At 38.4% G+C, this 17,400-nt stretch overlaps 1 protein-coding gene across 2 annotated transcripts in view; it reads left to right on the plus strand.

Moving 5' to 3' along the window:
• CNTNAP2 (contactin associated protein 2) overlaps nt 1-17,400 on the plus strand; it is a 1,959,883-nt gene that overhangs the window by 446,638 nt on the left and 1,495,845 nt on the right. The gene's annotated exons all lie outside the window — the stretch shown is intronic.

The raw sequence follows: 17,400 nt of genomic DNA on the forward strand, positions 1-17,400 counted from the left end.
GATTCTAAATACTGAGATATATGTAATTTCAAGGGTGTTACTAGAAATAAACTTCAGTTTCTCCTCATTTAAAATATTGCTATAATAGGCTACGATTTCCAGTATCTTTTCCAGTTTTTGCCTCTTATGATTCTATGTTTAAATAACTAAAAAAATCTGAAATTACTTGGCAACTTTGTCCTAGCAATGGCCATTATTCCACCATCTCTGCTCAGATAATAATTATTACCTTCTCATAATTGTCTAGTGTGCAACTAAGGTCAACCACTAAAAATCATTTTAACTTCCATTCAGCTTCGCTGATTATTTGTAGAGAGCATTATGTTTCTAGGTCAAATTGTCTCAGCACACACAGCTACCTCTGGTTGAGCCAAACCAAATTTCCTTCAAAAGCTCTGACATTGAGAGTCTGCTCTGGCATTTCATTTGTTTGTATAGAAAATGTTAGGGCTCCTTTTGCCAAGTGTAAGCTCTGATTTCAAAATCCTTTCATAACCTTGCTTCTCAACTACATTCCAAACTTAAAACTGAAATTGACCCTTCAGACAATGCCAGAGGCACACACACAGAGAAGTACACTCTCATGGTGTTATAGGACACAGCCATATACGTTACACATCCCTGAACTTCAAAAATATCCTATGGCATTCATAATTTGGGCAATAATGTCAGCAACCAATTTAATTAAATAAAAATCTAAGGAGGAATTGTGTTATGTTCTTGAAAACTAAATATTGATACTTTGCTGAGTGGCTCCCTTTAAATGATCAAAAGAATGCTTCATAAATTCTAAAGCAGCCTGTAAGTCGTATCACCAATAGATTCCCTGATACATTAATCGGGCACCTTGTAAAATAGTGGAATGGCAGAAACATAAAAGCATACCGTTTCTCCTCTTCCATTTTTGCAGTGCATAGTATGCATGAAGATGACTTGAAGTCCCATTAAACAAGGGGAGTTTGGGTGTGTCCTTTATACATTAGTTGAAAAGATAACTTCTAGGGGTGTCTGGGTGGCTCAGTCAGTTAAGTGGCTGCCTTCAGCTCAGGTCATGATCCCAGGGTCCTGGGATTGAGCCCCACATTGGGCTTCCCACTGAACAGGGAGCCTGCTTCTCTGTCTCCCTCTGCCCGCTGTTCTGCCTACTTGTGATCTTTATCTCTCTGTCAAATAAAGAAGTAAAATCTTAAAAAAAAGAGAGAGAGAAAGAAAAGATAACTTCTGAAATATTCTTTGTACCTATGTCTTATACCTCACTGAGTCACATGCTTTGGTTTTCATTCTTCTTGTATTTTTCTTTTTTCTTTTTTTTTTTAAAGATTTTATTTATTTATTTGACAGAGATCACAAGTAGACGGAGAGGCAGGCAGAGAGAGAGAGAGAGAAGGAAGCAGGCTTCTTGCTGAGCAGAGAGCCCGATGCGGGACTCGATCCCAGGACCCTGAGATCACGACCTGAGCCGAAGGCAGCGGCCCAACCCACTGAGCCACCCAGGCGCCCCTCTTCTTGTATTTTTCACTAGTATTTCATTTCTATTCTTTTTCAGTAGAAAGTTCTGTGGCCACTGCCTAGCGTACTCCAATAGCGAAGTGCTTTATTATACCTCGCCACTATTTCAGGTGTATTTGTTACTCTGGCTCAATACTGTTTGAATTATATAATTACTGTTAGAAAATGCTCTTTGACTGGATGCTTCCTAGTCCCTGGTTGCTCAGGGCAAGGATTGTTTTTCAAGTTGAACAGACACTGGCGTGTCATGACCACGTGCAGAACGCCTCTGACCCAGGCAGAGAAAGAAGTGATTCCTGCATCCCACGTGCATGTAACTCAGACTGGTTTAGAAAGGCATTTGAACTTGAAATTGCAAAATACTAAGATATCAGGAAATAGTAACATAGCAGTTTAATTATTCAAGTCAGGATTAGCTATGGTTACCCCATTTCTGACTTTTTTTAAGGAGCAAAATCCAATATTGGTACTTCAACTATACGAGTTGGAGAAATTTGCATTTTTCTATAGAATCATCCATATCTGTCATCCATGATTATTGTTCATAACCCACATGCTCACGTGGGACCTTAGTCATTGGTACACCTGTTGTATTAACTCCTACGGTGTAGGCAGGGTGCATGACAATCCAAATCCGTTCTAGTGATAAACTCGACCTGTTTGCTCCTTGTATCCAACATGCTTGTATTCTGGTCTATGTGCTCATGTCAAGCTTAAAAGAAACTGAGCTTAAAGGGAGTTTATGACTATTCCCAAATGATGTCATATCCAGAGGGATGAACTGACAATGACTTAAATTATTAAGCCTTGAAAGGAATCCCTGTCTTCCTGCAGTACTAAGTTCCTTGAGGCTCTGACAGATGACCTCCAACTTGTTGGACAAGGTGGGTGGGGGTGGAAAGGTATTCTGTCTTGGCTGTGACAACTGTCATGTGAAGTCTCACCAGGCTGCCCATCTAACAAGTGCACATATCTTCGTGGATCTGACAATTATAGGTTTTAAAAAGTGCTACATCTCAGGTGTAAATGATCTGATTCCATCTGGAATCAGATGTACCTTTGAATATTATATATTTGAGGCTAAAAGGCTAGTATCCCATTGTTTTACTTTGTATGTATGTTTTTAAAATCCTATCATTTTGCTTCTCAAATTATATTCCTTCTTACTGTATCATGTAACCTTTTCCAGTGAAGAAAATTAGGAATAGAGATAAATTATTAATAGAAATGTATTAATCATTCAATCTGATGTATTTTGCCAATGACAAGATTGAGGTCCAAGGATGTGCAACAGTTGATGGTGTCTTCTCTCTGATTAGTAGCAGAACAAGTGTTGGAGCCAAGGTCTCTCGAAAATCATTGTCCTCTGGGCTATTGTTTAAGTTTTTAACATAATCTAGGTTTGAATACAGATAGAGTAGAAATATCCACAGCTTGCAGAAAACTCTGTGTTCAAACAAGAAGTTGAATATGTCTTGTAACAGGCAAATTAACGAAGGCCTGTAGAACTGAGACCCCTAATCTATGCCCTAGGGAGACCTTAAACCTCCCCAAGTTCTTTTCCTTTGCCCTGGGACTTCACTCTCTCATGATCTTTGCTTTTCTGCCCCTGGTCCTCTTCTGTTGTCTGTGCCTGGCCGTGTTGACTCAGTCGTGAGCCCTCTATTCTTTTCTACCTGGGAAGTCCCTTGCTCCTGTCTTTGATTGTTCCCAACTTTCACATTATACACCCTTCATTATGTGGAGCTTCTCTCAGTCTTTGTCTCAAACCAACAGCTACAAACCTATCCAGGAGCTTAGCAGTATGACATTATTTACCTTCCAAGATCATTCTGGGTTAGCGATAGAAAAGTAAACAGGGCTTTCTATCTGAAAGAAACAAGTGAAAAGATCTGTTCTCATCACCACTGCTTAAAAAAGGACAAAAGACATGATCGGAAAAGGCAGAAAATGACATCACTGTCTATAATAAAGGAAACAGTTGATAACCACTAACGTTCAATGACCACTTAGCGTGTGCGTTATCCTGTGCATTTCAACGACTTCCTGAGCATTATCTTACCTCTCGTTACCCCACAAGCATCCTCCAAGATAGATTCTATTATAATCCCCATTTTATGGGGGAGAAAACTGAACCTCAGCAGGTAAATAAAATTGCCTTGAGAATAACATGTTTTTTGTAACCTCTCACCACCATTTGTTATGACACGTTTACTAGGACTTGGTCCCTGTGATCATCGCCACATGAGCCTTGTGATCTCACATTTTCCAGTTTCTCCTCGGTGGTATCAAGTCGACCTGAATGATCACGAACAATAATGAGAACAGTAGTTAATGATCGCGGAGCACTTCTTATGGGCCTGGCATTACGGTCAGTACCTACAGGCATTATCGCTTGTAATACTCAGAACACACCCATGGTGGGGATCACATCAAAATTTTTGGACACAAGAAACTGAAGTTACAAAGATTAGGTCTCTGCCCATGATGACACCACAGCTGAGAGGTGTCAGAGTCAGGTGAGGGAGGAAGGGAACCTGGCTCCAGAGTCTGTTCTAGTTAAGTACTCAGAGATAGCCAGAACCAGCCTAGGCATAGAAGCCTATGAGGCATTGCTGTTGGAAAGAGGTGCTTTTCTTTAAGGTTGTGGCCAGAGTATAAGAAGGTCTTTCTAGGGCATAAACTCCTGTGTTGGGGAGCTTGCTTATCTACTAGATTATCTACTTATCTACTACTTGCTTATCTACTACTCTGCCTACCTATTCTGATTTTGGAGGATGTCACCAGAGACAACAAGAAACCCATAAAAGTCTCAGCTTCTTATGAAATACCTTGGCAAAATGTTTTTATTTCACAAACATAAACCACTTGGTATATTTGTGGCTTTGTTTTGTTATTTCCGTCTTTGGAATATTTCTTCCTGGAGTTTACAGGGAAATTATACTGAACACGGATGCGAATCCCAAAGGAAAGATATATTTTTTCTCTAATGTTCTGAAATGTCAGGAGATCATTGAGAGAGCGAGTGTCTTTGGTGGCTGATTATAATTTGCCCCGTTGTTGGATCATGTCTGCATTGTAGATCAATTGTCCAAGGACCAGAAGGTCATCTTTGGTGAATGAGTCTGATATGTTATTGAAATGGGGATAGTTCTCCTCCTCTTCACTTTCTTCTTTTTCTTCTTCTTTATTGTTTTTTTATTAACTGTAGTATGTTCTCTACCTGGAGTGACAAAGTGTGCAAGAGGGGGAAAAACTTGGCTAATTAGTCTAACAAGGACTCTGGTATTTACTTGGGGTGTTCTCTTTGATTAAAAGAGGATTTTACCATACAGACTCTTTTTCAATGTAGGTTATCCAGAGCATCTACTATAATCTCTTCCTGAAAAGAAGCCAATACCCCTACAGTGTCACCGATCTGTTCTTCTTTGGTGGATTTTTCCCTTTTTTTAATAAAAAGCTTCTTGACTGGGAGAATTTTAAACTGCAGTGTTTGAAGGATAAAGTGATGTTGATTTTGTGCAAAGGAAAATAATAGATAGGCTTAGAGGAAGAAAAAGGGAAATAAATCTCACTGTTCCAGGTGATGTGCTAAGGATGATAAGCCAGCCTAAGGAAGACAGCATCTGGTGTAATGGCTTGTCTCTCAATGCATGGGGTTGAGGGGGGAAATGCCTAAAATGTGTATAAGTGAAATCCTAAGTAGGAACAAAGTGAAGCCAGCCCTCCAAAGGTTTAGCATTTGAGAGGAGAGAGAGGGGGGAAAAAAAATCCATCAAAGTTCTGGGCAGTTTTACAGTGCTCATTTATAAGAGAATATATTTATTTTAATTATTTATTTATTATGTTAAGTCCTACTCCGTACGTAGTAGGAAGACAGTTTTGTTTCCGTTCTCTCTCCTCTTGGGTTTCCTTGCTTCTCATGTATTTCTCCACTTGTACACATTCTTGGTCTTGGTCTATGGCTCTTTTTGCTCTTCAGTTTGTGGTTCTTCGCAGTAATGAAAAGCAGGTGCTACTGTGACAGTGGCCCATTGCTGATCACACTCTAGTAGATTGTGTTCCTTTGATCTCTGCTCCCGAGTTTTGTGCAGGTGTTTGGGAGGAGAGAGCAAAAGGCAATGTTTTTGCTAAGAATTTTGGCATCACAAAAAGAAACATAATTTCACAAGGACACTACAAATTGAGAATAGATAAAGAGACACCTAACAGAGAATGAGCATATGAAAATCTATTCTTTTGTAAATGCGGCACAGCAGCTATGAAGACAAAATTATTCCTAAATCTCTACGAGAGACTTGAAACTTTAAAAATCATCCCTAGTTTGTAAATACGAGCATTCAAGAAAAGAGATCGTGAAACAAAATATGAATGACAGTGGATATGAAATACGTTTGATGAAAGAAAACTTTTAGATTGGTACAACTATAATTAATTTTTTTAAAGAAAAAGGAAAAACAAATCATAACTTATTTAAGAAGTAGAAATAAAAAATTCAATTAGTGAAATAGGCAAGTAGTTCTGAAAATAGCACATAAAGTACCCAGTATTTGCGTATTCTGATAACGCTATCTCCAAGACCAGGAGTGCTGTCTGTCTTCTGCACTGGTCTACTTCTGCATTTACCCAGGTGCACAGTTTATTGAATTACAAATGCATGAGTTTGGGTGTCGGCGGGGCGGGAATCATGAACATGGTTGTCATTCAGCAGTATCAACGAAACTCACCGCTAGTGGCAAGTAGGGTGCATAAACTATAGGACCATTGAGGCGGGGCTGGGGCGGCAGTAAGGAGATTTAAAATAAGTAGGGGTGGCCACAAGGCGTCCTAGACTCTTACCACTCAGATGCCAGGCTTAGAGAGGGCTGCACACTCATGGCCAGAGTTCCAGTGGGAAAAAGTCTTTAGTCCCATAATGCTCTACATAGCTGGAGGGAGTGAAGGCTGGCAGCAGGAGACCATGAAACGATGGAAGTTTCTTGACTGAAGAAGTGAGGAGGGAACCTTAATGGGGATGGGAGTGGAGGATTTGGGAACACAGTAACTTCATTACCTATTATGGGTTTTTGTTTTTTTTTTTAAGATTTATTTATTTGACAGAGAGAGATCACAAGTAGGCAGAGAGGCAGGCAAGAGAGAGAGAGAGAGAGGAAGCAGTTCCCTGCTGAGCAGAGAGCCTGATGCGGGACTCGATCCCAGGATCCTGGGATCACGACCTGAGCCGAAGGCAGCGGCTTAACCCACTGAGCCACCCAGGCGCCCTATATGGTTTTTTTTTAACAGCCTTGATGAAATACACTTATTCATGTACCACACAGCTGACCCACTGAAAGCGGTAAAACTCAGGGCTTTAGTATATTACAGAGTGGTGCATCACTGAGCTAAGTCAAACCTGTGGAGCCAGCTCTCCGCTGATCTACTGTGTGTGCTTGTTATGCATATAGATGTGAATTTGTGTGTGCCTGCACTTGTGTGTGCATAATGGGGGGGAGGGAGGGACAGTGACCCACCCGGCCATCCAGATCTGTGTCTCTTCAGTAGTGTTGATAATAGCCTTATAAAACCAGCAAATGTTTCCTGTGAATTCTCTGAACTATATTTTATCTGAAGATACTGCCTGAAATTGCATAATAAGCTATGGGGAAAAGTCACATATGTCACTGTTTCCGGTGACAAATGAATTACAACGTGAAAACTTTCAGGGAAAATGTTCCTAACATTAAATTCACATTAATGATTTACGGCCTTTTATTCACAACTTACAAATAAATGCCTTACCAAGGTTAGCTAAACCTTAGTCATTCTTATAAAAGTGGAATTATAACAGTTTCAAAGTGTAGCAAAATAAAGCCTAGAGAAATCTCCATTTTAGAAAATAATAAATTGTAATTCACTTACACATTCCTGGAGGGAGATCAAAGATTTTCCTTGTTTTGTTATTCTTACACCACAGAAATCTGTAATAGGTATGGGTGTGCATGTCTCATTTATATATTTATCTCTCTGTATTTACATTAGAATAAATTATTCAATTTAATTATCTACAGCAAATGCATCAGAAGTTTCAGAAATAAGTAAGCTGTAACCAGTATAATACATTTAGTAATAGTAATATATACAATATTTTATAATATATTTATATTAAAACTCTAAATTTATAATTCATATAATATATATTTTGTATAGTATATATTATTTATATTATGTGAAGTATATGATGCAAATCTATAAAAATCTTAAATATATAAATACATATCATAGTTTATATATTATAGAAAAATGATACATAGCAGTACTATAGATCTACAGCGTGATATACATTTTTTTAAAGAAATTGTAACTGAAGGCGCTAATTCATTTCCTAATATTTTCCTGAGGTTCTCTTTGTGGACGTGGACTTCAAATTCTCTGGCATAAATAATACCGTGGGTTCTTCTAAAAGACTTTTGGTTCATCCACACTGAGCAGACATCGTGTCGACCAGTGTCGCCTTGAATTGCCGGAGTCGTATCCCCCAGTACACAAAGACGCGCAGACTGGCCGGGACAGTCATGAGCCGCGGGAACCCTCCTCTGTGAGCGGCAGCCAGGAACCAGAAAGAAAGGGTCAGGACGTGGGTCCTCCAAGACGGCACCACGGGCACTTATTCCTCAGCCAAAGAGGCTTGGAGGCAGCCTGCAGTTCAGCACCTGCAGAAGCTGGGGGACGCCGTGACATATGTCCGTGTCTTATCAGAGGCCTGGCCGAGGGCAGAGGCGGCCGTGTCAATGACAGAAGGGATTACAAGAGGCAGGTAAACCCCGCCAGCTGTTGCCAGCACCAGGCCCGGCTGAATCTTCCTTACTCTGCTGTCCTGGCTTCCAACCCGTCTCCTCCCCATAAGGACCTTATCTGGACTCGATCCTGGGTTTCTCATCCTATTCCGGCTGCCGCAAAGAAATGCCAGAAAACCCGAACGTGATGTTTTCTATTTAAAAAAGGGTGGGGGACGCCTGGGTGGTTCAGTTGGTTAAGCGGCTTGCCTTCGGCTCAGGTCATGATTCCCAGCGTCGTGGGATCGAGTCCCACATCGGGCTCCTTGCTCAGCGGGGAGCCTGCTTCTCCCTCTGCCTCTGCTGCCTCTCTGTCTGTCTGTGCTCATGCTTTCTCTCTCTCTCTCTAACAAATAAATAAATAAAATCTTTAAAAAAAAAAAGGGTGGGGGGAGGGAAAAATCTTACTCTGCTTCTCTGTGTACATAAAAGGAAAAAAAAACACGAGCATTTTGGTAAGAATCTTGTCAGAGGATTTACTGTTTAAAATAAATAATTGAAATATAATACGTAGCCTTGAAGCGTTTTCTCGTCTGTTTCTCTGTTGTTATTATACCATCAAAAAGAAAATAAAACAAATTGCTTCACCTTGGGGCAAAACATAGACAGAAAGATGTACAGTTGCACCTTCTTCCCTGGTGAGCGATGTGACAAGCGACAAGCGTGGGGACAGTTACTCCCAAGAGCAGGGAACAAGGGTTGATCTGGGGAGTGACTCCATCCAAGGCTGGAATTCCAGGTCGCCTTTCCCAGTCACAGGAGTTAAAAGGAGAAACTTTGTCCTGTATACTTTGATTTCTTTACTGATTCTTTTTACTCAAGCTTCTGTGAATGTTTTACTCTACTAACCTGTATTCATCCTGAAAGATATTCTCATGTAAGAACAAAAATGTCCTCTATATCCATTTATATGTCAGAGATAGATGGCAGCCTGGCCTAAGAGACATTCAGTAAATGCTGAACGAATTCATGAGCATGGAAGCTGGGGCTGGCCCTCGTCCTTCTCACCTGCCAACACTTCAACTCAATCCTTCCAACCACCACAGTCTTTATTCTACCGAAGCTTGGATCTTGGCCTCAGATCCTCCACAGTTTATCTGGAGCTGGGAACTCTGCCATCTTCCAGGGAAATATGTCCTTGATATCACAGGTCGGGTTCATTCTTTCTCATCAAATATTTTATAGTTCTCCACTTCAAGGGTTTCATGCACACCCATGTAGGAGCTTATATACAATGTTAAATATCTTCTAAAAGGTAGATTTTCTTTTCTAAATAGGTTATTTTCAAGGAATTTGTTGGAATAAACTCTGAGTCTATGCCTTTCTATGCCCCAAGAATATAGGGGGATGGAAAGACAGAATATATTTCCCCATGAAAAAGAATTGAACTTCTTTAAAAGTGTATAAAGAAGTAACTTTTCTCTGTAGAGTTATAATCAGGATAAAATAATGAAAGCATGACCTAGATTTTTAAAATTACTTTTTCTAGAAAGAGAAAAAGGTAAAGAAAACAGATTTTTAATCTGTAAGTGAAATTTTATCATGCAATGTTCCTTTGAATGTTTAAAAAACAAATATTTCTAAATAAATTTATGAAGATTTTTAAACTAAAAGACATAATAGATTTATAGTGAAACTTCTTCTGGCATAGAAGGAATTGTCACATATTTTTTAAAAAATATTTTATTTATTTTATTTGAGAGAGAGACAGTGAGAGAGAGCATGAGCGAGGAGAAGGTCAGAGGGAGAAGCAGACTCCCCATGGAGCTGGGAGCCTGATGTGGGACTCGATCCCGGGACTCCAGGATCATGACCTGAGCTGAAGGCAGTCGCTTAACCAACTGAGCCACCCAGGCGCCCAAATTGTCACATATTTTAAAAGCAATGGAAAATTAATTTGAAAGTGCTTTTTCCCAGTTGTGTAATGCATATTTATAATCTATAGAGTAACAAACAAAATCATATTTTGGATCTTTAAGACCTGACTTAGCAAAAAGCTAATTTGTTTTGAGGCCCTTTGATGCATTTAATTTAATTTATTGGAAGCAAATTAATGTGAAATGATAAAATAATTATTAAAATGGAAATAGAGGGAAGAATGAATCAAATCAACAGAGGGGGGAAAAAGTGGCTGATTACTGTAGTTCACAGGATAATTCCCCAATTTAATCACATTAATCTAATTGTTAGCAGACAGTTGATGGGAATATAGCTTTGCTTTCTAACAGGGAGAGGGAGAAAGGAAAAAAAAAAAAAAAAAAAAAAAAAAAAAAAAAAAAAGAAAAAAAAAACCCCAACAAAACAAAAACAAAAGAACAACAACAAAAACCCACCAAACCCAAAACCCAAAAGCTAGAATGTCAGAGGAGAAATCAAGAATGAAAAGAATCTAAAAGGACTTCTTAAGGGGACACTCACTGTCCTTTTGCATTCTCAAATGACACTTGTTAAATCAGTGTTTTATGGTTTTAGAAAACTAATTGTAGTTTGAAACGCATCCATATTCAAGTCAATAAATGTATATTGAATGGCTGCTGTTTTCAAGACATTGTGTTCCTCATCTATCTTCTAGCTGGTAAGTTTATCTGAATACTTAGAGCGATGGTAAAGCCAAGTTCTACTGATCAGTGGCAATCCCATTAAATGGTAATGAACAACCTGTACAGTATACCATGATATATTTTCTTATCCTGAGTGTGATGAATGTGTAATGTAATAGAATTTACAATAATCTGACGATTCACATGACCTCTACTGGAGGATTAATTTTATAACTACATGTTGTAGTTTCAAACTTCAGTGGAATGCATGAGTTCTTCATTGCTGTTTTCAAAATTTTCTAGAGTAAACTTGGAAAAAGTGGGAGTTATTCTAATACTGTGTATTTTTTTTTAAGTATGAATAACCATTCCTCCTGAATAGACTCATTAAAAACCTATTCAAAAATCTACCTTTGGCGCCTGGGTGGCTCAGTTGGTTAAGCGACTGCCTTTGGCTCAGGTCATGATCCTGGAGTTCCAGGATCGAGTCCCACACCGGGCTCCCTGCTCAGCAGGGTGTCTGCTTCTCCTGCTGATCTCTCTCCTCTCATTCTCTCTTTCTCTCAAATAAATAAATAAAATCTTAAAAAAAAAGTCTACCTTTTTCAATGGGAAAAGAGTCCCTTGTTGAATTCTGCTCATCTCCCTCCATCTTTAGTGATGTCCTTTTAGTCTAAGCTTTTGTGATCTTTCTTCTGGACTGTTAAGCAGGTTTTCCCTTTTTTCTCATCCTTTTACTTATCTCCAAACTGCACTCTGGGAGATGTTAAAAAGAAATGTAGAAGACTGATCATTTCACCTCCAACAATGTGTTGGCATACATGGCAATGCATACATTTCAATCAAAGAGAAAATAAAGCAACAGTGATAATAAACATAAATGCATAGTAATAGCTTTGGACAGTATGGCGTATTACTTGGAATGTTCCTCATATCAGAAAACAACCAAATCTCTTTAAAATGGATTATCATATTCTTTTTAGGTAATAAATTGCTGAGATCACAGGAATTCAGAGAAAACTCTGAGCCCTCTCACCTCATTTTGTGATATCCATGGCACAATGTGGCAACAACTCTAAAAGGGACATTTTCTGAAGGATGAAGAGAATAGAATGAGCGAGGAGATAGGGCTTTGGGGAAACCAGTTTAAATTATTGGTTCTCTGGTTATCTTACTGTGGGCTACCTCCTTTTCCAGTTGCTATTTGTGATATGGGCACATTACCAGGCTGCTGTCAGAATTAATTAATGTGTACATTCCTGTGAGATTTTTGAACAAAAGACTCTTTACAAGAATTATTGGTAAATGAGATTTCAAGACCTCGGACTTTGATGAAAAGTTCATTGTCATGCCCCTTTAAAAATCCTTACTTCTGAAGATGCGTTCCCAGTTTAGGTAATTGCTCATGACTGACTTAATCTTAAGGGAAGAGACCTAGGAAGATATTACAGACTTCTTTCATATTAAGTCAAGATATTTAAAATAACTTTGAACTTAAAGCAAGAGAAACGAGTATTTGAAGATAGGGATATTTGCAGACTAAATAGATCATGATGTGAGTCAAAGCATGGACTTACAATGCAATGATCAAGCTGTATTATTTTAATCTGTTTTTGTTGGATGTTACAGTTTTGTAGATGAAAGGAGAAAGAAAGCAATTATAGAGAAGCAGGTCTGAAGACTTAACTGATGAAAACAAGGTGGATAGTGTGCGTGTGCTGTTACTTTCTTGCTAGCATCTGGAGAATGAAGACTTCTTTCTGGAAGCAATATGGTAGAAGAGCCTTTCCCCTTTAGTTGGCAGGATGTCCATATTCCCAGAACAGTGTTTGAATGCGACACAGACTGTTTTCAAATAAAAAGAGGATTGGGAGGCTTGCCAGCTTATGCTCTTTTTCTTCTCACTGAGAAGTATGTTCTTTTTGGTCCATGCTAAACCATCCTCCATTCCCGCATCACTGGGAAAGCAGTCCTTCTTGGTTACTAGACCCTAATTCCAGATCCGCGAGGGGTTCCACAGAGTTCTCTCCCTGGTTCTTAATTTTTACCTTTATTTTCAGCTGTGATGGTTTAATCTCACTTTCTATTTAAGTATTTATGGAGCACTTGCTGTTGTTCCATACCTTGTTAGGCACCTAAAAAATAATAATGAGTAAGACCCATGGCCACTGCCCTTCATAGAGCTTCCCACACAGATTTTTGTGTACATATTATTTTTCTAAATTTAATTTTATTTTTTCAGTGTTCCAAGATTCATTGTTTATGCACCACACCCAGTGCTCCATGCAATATATGCCCTTCTTAATACCCACCACCAGGCTCACCCAATACCCCCACTCTCCTCCTCTCCAAACCCTCCAAAACCTTCAATTTGTTCCTCAGAGCCCACAGTTTCTCATGTTTTGTTTCCCCTTCCGATTTCCCCCAATTTCCTTTTCCTTTCCTTCTCCTAATGTCCTCCATGTTGTTCCTCATGCTTCACAAGTAAGTGAAACCATACAATAATTGACTCTCTCTGCTTGACTTATTTCACTCAGCATAATCTCCTCCAGTCCCATCCATGTTGACACAAATTTGGTATTCATCCTTTCTGATGGAGGCATAATACTCCATAGTACATATGGACCACATCTTCTTTATCCATTCATCTGTGAAGGGCACATCTTGGCTCTTTCCACAGTTTGGCAATTGTGGCCATTGCTGCTATGAACATTGGGATACAGATGGCCCTTCTTTTCACTACTCTGTATCTTTGGGGTAAATACCCAGTAGTGCAATTGCAGGGTCATATAGGGTAACTCTATTTTAATTTTTTGAGGAACCTCCACAGTGTTTTCCAAAGTGGCTGTGCCAGTTGCATTCCCACCAACAGTCTAAGAGAGTTCCCCTTTCTCCACATCCTCTCCAACACTTCTTGTTTCCTGTCCTGTGCATTTTGGCCATTCTAACTGGTGTAAGGTGGTATCTCAATGTGGTTTTGATTTGAATCTCCCTGATGGCTAATCGTGATGAACATTTTTTCATGTATTTTAGCCATTTGTATGTCTTCTTTGGAGAAGTGTCTGATCATGTCCTCTGCCCATTTTTGACGTGATTATCCATTTTTTGGTGTGTTAAGTTTGGGGAGTTCTTTATAGATCTTGGATATTAACTCTTTGTCTGTAGTGTCATTTGCGAATATCTTCTCCCATTCTGTGGGTTGCCTCTTTGTTTTGTTGACTGTTTCCTTTGTGGTGCAGAAGATTTTTATCTTGACAAAGTCCCAAAAGTTCATTTTTGCTTTTGTTTCCTTGGCCTTTGGAGACATGTCTTGAAAAAAGTTGCTGTGGCTGATGTCGAAGAAGTTACTGCCTATGTTCTCCTCTAGGATTTTGATAGAGTCCTGCCTCACATTGAGGTCTTAATCCATTTCGAGTTTATCTTTGTGTATGATGTAAGAGAATGGTCGAGTTTCATTCTTCTATACATAGCTGTCCAATTTTCACAGCACCATTTATTGAAGAGACTGTCTTTTTTCCCACCGGATATATTTTTCTACATTGTCAAAGACTATTTGACCATAGAGTTGTGGGTCTATATCTGGACTCTCTACTCTGTTCCATTGGTCTATGTGTCTGTCTTTGTGCCAGTACCATCTATCTTGGTGATCACAGCTTTGTAATAAAGCTTGAAATTACACACATTAAATACAGACTTTTAAATGAAGATTTTAATATGAAAGTGTATATATTAAATACAGGCCAATTCTTTATGTTTTCACAGAATGGAGCACTTGTATTATCACTCATCAACACTTACAGACAACTATTTGAGAAGAATACTGAATCTCAAAGTGTCTTTTGGAAAAGGAATATTACATTTTAAAACTAGACCAGATTAGTCAATAGTTGAATGCCAGTGCAGTGGTTAATGACCAGGAGAAAAATTGTAATTTGAAACAGTTTAGAAGGGTTCCCTTGAGTACCCTTATATCAAAATCACTTGGGAAAATTACCTTAGGAAGTACTAGAAATTATCTTGAAAAGCTTATTTATGGAGAGAGATGGGTAGGGAATTACTGAACATTTAGTATGTACTACATTCTTTGGCTTAAAGAAAGTTGCTCATTAAAAGAAAAAGAAATAAAAGAGAATGAAGAACCAGGGTAAGAGATTTGCTGGGGTCACGTAACTGGTAGAGGCAGAAACAAAAATCCCATTTCTTGCCACTTTATCTAACGCCTGCTCTGTTTCTGCACACTCACAAAACGGTTGTTTCCCCAGACTGCCTGGTATGAAAATCGAGTCTCAGAACTATTCTTTGTATGTTTAAAAAAGACAAATCCCTTCGCACATTCCATGGGAGCCAGGCTCCACTGATAAAGCTGAGGCCCAGAGGAAACTATTTTTCTCACCTATTTGGCCTTTAATGTTCCTTGCTCGTGCATGGAGGTAGAGAACTAATAACAATAATGGACGGGATGTCCTTGCACATAAACATTTGGCTACTCACAGCATGAGATGTCTTGTCAGCATAGGGGATGAAATAATGGTGTAAAGATTTACCTTCAGGGAGCTGGACGGGTCTCAGCAGGAAGGCAGCTCAAAGCAGATAGATGGTCTGGCACGAGTAGGTCACCTGTGTTTACGCTGATGAATGTGTGTGACTTCCCTAGCCTGCATCATTATATTGAGTTGTGTGGTTTTTGGTAGCACATGTAACTCTCTCTAAAAAGTATCTTTCAGCCTCATATTCTGGCTTCCCTGAAATGCATGATATGATTCATGTGACAGCGATTTTCAGCTAGATAAAGTGACTTGTAAGTCTTAGGAATTAAGGATAATATTATTTGTATTATGAGCATACAGAGTTAGTTAAAAACAAATACTTAGAGTTACATAATTTGTTGTTGGAGCATTTGCTGAATTTAGTTTGTTGATGTGTATGTGGATTTGGTTACATATTTTAGTATTTATGTTGTGATTTTTTAATGTACCATTTTTTAATGAAATGATTTGTGGAATGATATTTTAAGAAATAAGGTCTTTGGAGTACAGTTGAAACAGTTTCTTTGAAGTTCTTCTGGTTTTTTTGCTCTTATCCCAAGAGTTGCAATAACAAGTCATCTTTCTTGACTTCTAAAGTGAGTTTTAGGCATCGTTATGAAATCGTATGACCACTAGGAACTTAAATAAAAATTCGAGTTGCATATATGGATATTTTAATTGGAAAATTCAGTGGGTATCTCTTATACAAATGAAATGCCCTTTTACACAATAGACAAATTTATAGAAAATCTATAATTATATGTGTCAACAGAGCATGTTATTAACATATATATTACATAATTATAAATTTATGTGACTGGTTTTTACCAAGCATACTCAAGTCATAGTCCACAATACATGATATGAATGCAATTTTCTTTGAATATGCAAATTTTAAAAGATTTATTTCAATATCACTTTCGTTGTCTAAAACATGCCTTGTTTTGCTTTGTCTACAGACCTAGTCTTTCAAAAACCATTCTTGATGAAAATCTGTTTATATTCCAATGTGTATTTAATTTTTGGGAACAGATAAAATGCCAATTAAAATCAAAGCTTGTAAATATAGCAAATAATTGATCTTTCTGGATATTACATCTTTAAAATAAACCTAACAGAAATAATGACTCTCTTGTGATCCAACAGGTGTTTCTGACAAAGAGGCATTGGAAAATATCCTGCTAGTTCATTTTTCTGTTTTAACTATTAAGTCCTCTAAAAGATATTTATGGAAACTATCTCTTATGGAATTATGGCTAATTATAAAGTAAGAGTCTTCATAAGACCAGCATTCTGTGGTTTCCCCCTGATTAAATAAAATACAGTTTCATCTGAGGGTGGTGTAACTATACATTCCTTTCCCCATCTTCTCTGAGTATCTCTCTAGAAATGGGGAAAATAGTGGTTTTCTTTGGGTGGTTTCCACTAAAGCTGAGCAAGGTCATGCTTTTGTATTGTCTATTATCAGATATAATTTCTCAAAAACAGATGGCAAACAGGCAGTATTAGAAATTTTGTAATTTACGATGCTGCGCTAAACACAGACCACTGACTAAAACTGCAACCCCCTAAACACCAAAACAACCTTCAATCATTCTGACCGGTTCCGCACGTCTCACCCTTCATCGTCTTTGGCTGAAGACCAAAGTTCATTTATTATTGCTGTTTCCTTCCCTCTGCTAAGATCATTGCACACTACACTTGTTTTGCATTCCAAACTGGTTTACCTGGCAAAGGGAGCTAAGTAAAGCTGTCTTCCATTTTCATTATTATCCATTTTACCTTTCTGATACTAAGCCATTAAAATTAGAAGAAAGAAAGAAAGAAAGAAAGAAACAAACAAACAAACAATCAAGTGCATTAAAAACTTGAAACAGTATATTTATTTGACCCTCGAAAACTGCTCAGTATTGGAAATCGTCACTAATGTATGTCAAATTCAGCAAGCAAAGCTGAAGCAATTTACTTTCCACATTTTACTAAATGGCGCTCTAAGCATCTGGGTGAGAGCGC

The sequence above is a fragment of the Lutra lutra genome, chromosome 11 (genome assembly GCF_902655055.1).
Source record: "Lutra lutra chromosome 11, mLutLut1.2, whole genome shotgun sequence".
In the NCBI taxonomy this organism is placed as follows: Eukaryota; Metazoa; Chordata; class Mammalia; order Carnivora; family Mustelidae; genus Lutra; species Lutra lutra.